The sequence below is a fragment of the Corvus brachyrhynchos genome, unplaced genomic scaffold (assembly GCF_000691975.1).
Source record: "Corvus brachyrhynchos isolate BGI_N302 unplaced genomic scaffold, ASM69197v1 scaffold99, whole genome shotgun sequence".
NCBI lineage: Eukaryota > Metazoa > Chordata > Aves > Passeriformes > Corvidae > Corvus > Corvus brachyrhynchos.
Genome location: NW_008239778.1, coordinates 1,331,725 through 1,339,732, shown reverse-complemented (window position 1 = coordinate 1,339,732; position 8,008 = coordinate 1,331,725).

The window sequence follows — 8,008 nt, the reverse complement described above, 5'->3', positions numbered from 1 at the left end:
CCTGTCCTGGCAGCCTGGACAGCTCCTGTGCTGCCTGTGGGGAATGGAACAGCCTGGGAAGAACTTGTGTGGCTCAAAGCAGCTGCTGAGCTCAGCCCTAAGCATCAGGTGGATACAGCGTGAAAATGAAGATAAGAAACAGAGTTAGAGACCTCCATAGGCTTTGGAAAATTTTAAAGACGTAAATCAGGATAAGTATGGCTGGTAAGGCTTCAGTGAGGGGCAGTATGGTCTTTCAGGGAGTGATGGGCTGGAAACTCCCTTGGGTCAGTCCAGTAAAGGTCTGGGGAAAAAATAATGGGGCTTATCAGAAAAAAACAGGTTCTCTCTCAGTTCCAAACAAAATTGCATTTCCTTCCACTTATTCCATTTGTTTCATTATCCGCTGAGAGAATTGACTCAGAAATCCTGTGTTGTGTAAGAGATAATTCTAAGGACCCTTTGTAGCCTTCTAATCAAAAGTCTGCATGGAAGCTGACACCTAAAGTCTGCCCTCATTAAGGCAGTTGAGAGATTACCAGTTGTAGGCCACCCAATTTGCCCGTAAATATTCAAGGAGCTGAGGTAAACTCCACAGATGTGAAAAGCCAGCCTGTCAAAGCAACAGCAAAACCTTTGGCACCGGTTCAGATAATCTTTGGAACACCAGGATTTGGGCTGATTAGAAGAGAAAACCAAAGCAATTTGAGGAAGAGTTGGGGGGAGGAGAAAGGAGTAAATTTAGACAAGAGAAAGCAATTACAGGCTTAAAAGGAATAATAAGCATCAATTAGCAGCAAGTATCTCTGCCCACAATGAAAGCATTTTCTAATACATCCACGGTGGAATAGAGAAAGAGAAAAGACAGCTCCGTCAATGAATTGCAGCAGGGATCCCGAGATAAAGGGGAGCAAATGCTGTGGAGATATTAAACAATTACTTAGCATCAGCCTTTTAGAAATTAAAAAGGTGGAGGCTGCCCTGAGTTGAGGAGCTTTCCAAAGACACTCGATAAGGCTGCAGATGCCAGCTGATAATGGCACGTGGCTGATTCTCTTCAGAGAGCCTCTTGTGCTTGGCCAAGCAGCAGCTTCCAGGGAGAGGCACGGCGGGAGCAGGGAATGATGGCAAAGGGCTGGGCAGGAGATGGGTAATGAAGTGCCAGCTCCATGCTGGCACTGCCTGGCAGGATTTGGGCAACTGCTTCCTATGGAAAAGGGGCTGGGGGAAAGGTTTGGCTTCTCCATCTGCTTCTTCCTGCTTTGTGGTCCGTGGTGGGTGATTGTGCTCCCCGTTCTGCCGGCCAGGATTTCACGCTTGGTTGTGCCTGGTGGGAAGCTGAGTGATGGGCAGCTGTGCTGAGGAGTCCAGACTTGGCATCCATTGTGAAAGGAGGGCAGGGACAGGATTCAGTTGGCTTCACCTCTCCTTAGCTGTGTCCATGTTCCTAGAACAGGCCTCTAATTGGATCACGCCAGTTATTCAGCAGAGCAGAGCTAATCCTTTTCTGTCTCTCTCCTCCTCTCCTGCCCCAAAATAATGGAGGCTGGGGCTGGGCCCAGGATTCTGGGGACTTGTTTTGTGTTTGGGACACTGATTTTTTAGCCTTTGTTTAGGAAGATCTTGTCCAGCCTCTTTTCCTGAATGGCAGCAAGTGGCAGAACTCAGATGCATCTCCCACTTTGATCCCTTCTCTTCATAGCAAAGACGTGTCAGGAGTGATCACAGTGTGGAACAGGGATGTGGGAACTGCTGCCAAGTCAGTTCATTCTGGCAGCCCACCTGCACTGTGCAGTTCTGGGCTTCCCATTTCAGAAAGGATCCAGAATAACTGGGAGAATTTCAGAATTTTATAACATCCTCTGTGCGAGGAGTGAGCACGCAGCTCTGAGTCCTCCACCTGAGAGAGTTCTGATGGCAGGGGTGTGTGAGGAAGGGCTGTGGAGTCAGAAGCCTGTGGAGGGTGGGCAGGCATTGGATGTGCACTTCCAGCACAAGAACTAGAAAGCACCAGGGGAAGCTTCCCCTTGTAGGTGACAGCATCAAAAGAAATGAAAAGAGGTTGGTGCTGGCACTGATAGTTCAGCTGAGGAACTCCTCGCTGCAGGATGGTTTATACAATATCAGGGAATGTCACACTGATTAATGGCAGAGAAATCTGCTTAGAGATACTAAATACATGAAAGCACTGCCTAACTCTGAATGAGACACAGAAGTTGGAATCTGAGAGGCTGTTTGGGGGAAAATGGTGTGTTTGCTATTAATTCTCGTGCTTTTCCCAGACACTTCTTTTTGGCTGCTGTCAGGGAGAGCCACCCTGATGTCTGGGCTGCTCCTTATCCTTGTATGTTTTCCTGGTGCTGTGTTCTGGTGGTTACAGTCTCCCTGGGGCAGCAGTGGGATTACAGAGCTCTTTTGGAAAAGCCAGCTCAGTTTTAGCCTGTGTGGCTTTCCCTGCTGCAGCAGCTGGGATGAGCCAGGTACGCCTGGCAGACAATGAAAGCCAACACGGATCTCCTTCTCCAAAACACTGCAGTCGTTCGGGTGACCTCAGTGCAGGCATGATCCTGCTAGCATTAAATGGAGCTGAAAAATATTGGTATTACTGCTCAACAGCAGCTATTTCCAGAGTGGGAACAAGGGAAGGAACACCACTGATGCCTCAGCTGGCGCATGAGCCATGTAACCCTTCGTTCCCTCCTTCCCCAAGGCCCGGCATGTCTCTACAGCATTCCACAATTAGCAAAGAAAGCAATCAGCTCTCCGTATTTTTCAGTAACTACCTGGCAAATTTAAAGTCATATTGTGAGCTGCCTCACTCTAATGTGAGCAGGGAGCCACTCACCCGAGATCAGCAGCATCCCAGATTGGTGCCAGTTTGATTTGTGGCTGCTGGAGTCGTGGCTTGCCCGTGTTTTCCTGAGGCGTTTGCAGTGTCCCTCCTGCAAACAGCGTCTGCAGCATCGCTGGAGGCCGTGGCACAGCAGGTGGGGAACTGGGGCTCATTAGTGTCAGGGGAATTAATCCACAAACCCCAGAGGCTTTTGTCCAAAAAGGAGACAGAGGAGTCCTGTAACTTTATTTGAATAAAGGGAGAGGCCATGGGGCGTTTCTCCTGGGGTCTCTCAAGTTGTCAGAAGACGCAGCCTCCTTTTTATCCCAATTTCCCGGCCACATTTCCCTCTCTCTTTCCCCATTGCCTGAGGTACTTGAGAGGTACAGACTTCCCGAATCGCCTCATACAGACCCCCTTCTAATGTATATTCCCCTTCCCTTTTTTCTTTTCCTACGGAATTTGTGGTTCCTCCCATTGCTTCTTTCACCTCTCAGTATCTGGTTTCACCTATCAGCAAACCCATAGTTTGTTTGTAAAGACAAATCTCTCTCATTCCTTTCATCAGGATCGGAACAAATGCCAAGTGAGCCATCCTGACAGGGACTTCTTCCCTTTCCTAAAAGGCTGTGCCAGGGCAGGGTGAGGAGTGGGAAGAGAGGCTCATTCCTTCTGTTAAAGATGTTCCTCTGCACAGCAGAGAGGGTGTGATCCTGACTGATCCTGCTGAGGTGAAAATGCCTTAAAAGCATGGAAGACGACACCAAAACCACCCTGAAAATAAAAATTAGGGTTGGGTTACGGTTGGGTAAGGGTTGGGTTGGGTTAGGGTTAGTGTTGGGGTTATGGTTAGGGTTGGGTTAAGGTTGGGTTAGGTTTGGGTTGGGTTATGGTTTATTTAAGGTTAGCTTTGAGGGTTTATTGCATGATGAAGAGCTAGGGTTAGTGTTAGGGTTAACATTGGAGTTAGGTTTTGTTTAGGGTTTGGGTTGGGTTAGGGTTGATTTAGGGTTACGGTTTAGGGTTTATTGCATAGTAACGGGATTTAATGAACTGCACAACTCCCCTGGGCCAGCCCTGGGACAGGTCAAGAGCCAAAGCCTGGCTTTTTCAGGATCCCTGTCCTAGGATATGCTTGGGAATCCGTCAGCACTTCATTTCCAGGGGTGAATCTGCACTTTTCCATGGCTGTTTGCTCCTGTGATGCCAATGTGCTGAGATCGCAGAAGGATCCAGCAGGAGCAGAGTGGGAGGAGCTCTCTGGGGGAACGGGAAGATGGGGAAGGGAATGCTTCAGTGAACTAATTCAAAGCTGGTTTTTAATTAATTAAAAAAAAAAAGTGAAGAGAAAATGAGATAAAAGTTAAAGACAAGAAAAATTTCCTCAAGGCTGGACAGACCTATCATGCAAATAAGGGTTTTAAGTGGAAAATTTAAAAAATTAGCAATAAGAAGAAGAGAAGCAAGAAAGTAGCCAACATAAAAACTAAGTTGCTGAGTCAGTTCTGGAAAGAGTTCAGAAGAGAGGGCTTCTTTTTTTTCCCAAATAGATTTTTTTCTGTAAATAATAGATGAAATAAGAACCAGTAACACAAAAACGCCAGAGTTTGTGAATGCTGAGTGCACTTTCCCTCATTAAACCAATTTTTAAAAAGACATTTATGGGGAACTCCCTGCCCCAGCAGCTGGCAATTTCCAGAGCACTTTGCAGCCACCTGTGGCTCAAGGTTCTTTGCCTGTGCAAGCCAGTGGTTTTGAGGCACATGGGAGAGGGACAGGACTGGTGGGATGAAGCCCTCATGCCCTGTGGCTGGCAGGGCCTTAATGCTGGGTGCATTGAAGCAGTGCCTCAGTGTGAGGTGCAGTGCGATCTGGGATCTGCAGCATCAATCCCAACAAAGCCTGGGAAAGGCTCACCAAAGTCAAATTTCCCACTGGAAGCCCTAAGTCTGTGTTTGGCAGCCAAGAGCTGCCTGTTTGGTGTGTTTGTAGAGCTCCAGGAGGGGTCCAACCCCATCCATGGCTGGGCCCTGTTCCAGACCCACAACCCAACCCCCTGTGAGAGCCCAGACCCCACTCACTGAGGGACAGACAGGACACAAGGCTGCATTTCCTCAAGATTGGCTTCTTCTCATCCAAGAGCAGCCTGGCTCCAGCCTGAGGAGCTGAAGCTTTGGTCCTGGGTGTGATGTGCTCCTGGGAGTGTCACAGAGCCTGGGGGTGTTGTCTGTCCATCCACAGCCTCCTGCTTCCGATGGCTGAGAACTGCAGCTGCTCTATGAACAGGGAAACAACTTAGCCTGATTCCACCTTTCAGTTTCCTCCTGGAAGTCTCCAGCAGCAATCCTGAAAGCTGTCAGGCGTTCACAAAGCAGCCACTGCAGGAGATAAGCAAATCCTTGGCAGCAGCGTTAATAACCAGCCATGCAGAGCCACTGAGTAGGTGGGAGAAGCCTCAGGAGTCACAGTTTGCTGTGCCAGGAGAGGTGTCACAGAAAGCCACCCTGCCATCTGGCCAGTGCTGCCTTTTCACAAGGCTTGTCCCGCCATCAGCTCTGTCCTGTCTCCAGCTGTGAGAACCAAGGTGCTGAGGACTGAACTCGTGACCTTCAGCAGAGAGGAAGATGAGATAATGTGAAATCCTGCTCTGAAGCCTCAGGCAGAGGGTGTGTACCAGACTCACGGCCGTGGTTGGGTTTGGTGCCTGCTGAAGATCTGCTCCCTCGGGTCCAGTGGCTTGGGACATCATCTGCCCCTGCCTGCCAGGACATGCCATGACATTAACCTGAGCTTGGCTAAAGGTGGCTTCATCCCCTTGGGGCATGGAGCCCTTCATCACTGAGGGAACTCCGGCTGGAGGATGCTGTGATGTGTCTCCTTAGCAACACAGGCTGCTCCAAGTTCATCAGCTCTGCAGCTTTCTCTCCCTCTGCCTTCCAGACTGACTTCCCATGAGATTTGAATCAAGTTCACATCAGTCCTGATCTTCTTGCCATGGTCTGAGCTCACATCTGGTGTATCTAGGACACATCTGATACTGGCAGGAAGGCTCTGAGAAGTGGCTGTGGGCGTCTGGCACAGAGCAGTTTGTGCTATGGACATTCTGTCTGTAATTTGTACTCAGGGAAAGCAGATTTCAGATTTTAAGGACCTTCTGATGAGACTGGATGTCCAAATGGTGCAGGTGTTAACATCCAGCTTTTCCATTCCACACTGCAGTGCAGATGTCTGTCTGTCTGTCTGCTTGGCCAGTTCAGTGTTTGACTGCTGTTCTGTTGTGTGTCACTTCTCCCTGTGTCCTGCCACTTGATCCTGCCCATCCCCAAACTGCTCCCTTCATGGAAAACACCTGCTGACCCCTGAACAGCCCGAACTGGCCTTGGGTTGGGGCTGCCCAGCAGGTTTGTTTGGAATCTGCATTTCCTTGTGCTTGCTGTGGTCACTGGGAAAAGGAGAAGTGAAGAAAAGGGGCATGTTCCTCTCTGCCACACCGGGACTGCAGCAAGAAGGAGAGCAGAAGACTTGGGAAAGCAACTGGCAATAAATCCATTTCACAGAAGCTCACATGAAGCTCTGATTTCCCTTCTCTTTTCCTAGGAGGTGTCTAGGCTGAGGATTCAGTTCAGAGGGTGATCCCCTGGCAGCAGAGGGCTGTTGGAGAGGGTCCCATCCCTGGATGTCTGTCCTGTGCTGGTGCTGGTTCATCGTTCATTAGCAAACACAAACTGCTATTCCTGAGTACCCCACACTCCTCTGCTGGCTTTAGGAGCCCTGTGGTGGTCTCACCTTATGGGATCTGCGAGGATCATCAGAGAGAATTCTCAAATCATTTCACTTCTTCATTTTGGCAGGGTGAGTGGACTGCAGCTCTAATTGTGTGATTATTAGAATGCATTGCAAGTCACACAGCAGCAAATGTCTGTGTCTTGCTGTACAGCAGTTCCAAATGTCCTTTGCTGCTCAGCAGCCTTTTCCAAAGACATGTGGGATGTGTTAATATGCACATTAAATCCAAGGGTCACAGTATCACACACAGTGCTGCCCTTGGGGTGAAACTTCTTGTAGCTCATGCCAGAAGTTGGGATTTATGATGAGCTCCCCCATGACCAACAGATTGATGCAAACCTCTCCACCTTGGCTGATGGTGGGAGTGTCTCTTGGATCTCAGCAGTTATATCTACCAAAAATATATTTTTGTCTTGAAATAAATGCACAGATCACCTATTTTTTTCCAACTAGGAAAAGATGTAGAGGCAGAACAATTTTTGTAGTGCTGGATGAGACGCCACAATGCCTTAACCAACACCAGTGCTCAATCAGGTCCTTGGATGTACAACTGCAAAAAGAAAGTGGTGTCCTTCCAGTCTTTCCCTCCTAATATAAATCACTTTTCTTTTTTTTTTTTAATGAAAAAAATGCCCCAGAATATTACCTTTTAGCCATTTTGCTTTGGAGCAATAAATCTGACTGGAAGACAATCCATCGAGGTGTGACATGAGCTATATTGCAGACACAAACCATCAGGGACTGTTTGTTATCCCAGGGTGTCCTGTTTGTGTCCAAGCACCATGAGTTAGTGGTCCAGCACTGGGTATGGAGAGGGTGAATCCACTGCTGAAGACACAGCAAAAGCAATTTTCTTCCTCCTCCATCTGGGCAGTAAAGACAACTCGCTTTAATCTTTTCTTCCCAAGCACAAATTAATCTTCTAATGAAAACAAGGACAATATTTGGCCTGGCATGGTGGGTGGTTACTCATGCAAATGAGTGCCTTTGTTCCATGCACAGAGGACAGAACTGAGCCCTCACCTCACACCTCGGGCCAATGTCAAGGCAGTGACACAAAGACACTGACTCTGCACAGAGACACCTGGGCAGGTGTGAGACCAAAAGCTGAATTCCAGCTGGGCCATTAGTGAGCGTTTTGCTGCAGCACTGAGCCAGCTGTGGATGATCTGCTTTGATAAACCCTTACTTTAGACACCCTTAAAGCCAAAGAAGCAATAAAGTGAGAGGTAGGTAGTGCTGGTTAATGAAGTGAGCTCCAGGAAGAAGGAATGTGTGTCAGGCCAGAGGCTCCGAGGAGGCAGTGACACATTTTCCTCTGGAGAAGCAGAAGCTGGAGTCCAAGACCTGAGGATTCAGTAATTGAGCGTGTTTGAGCCTGCCTGGGGAGCTCTCCACAAATACAGTTGT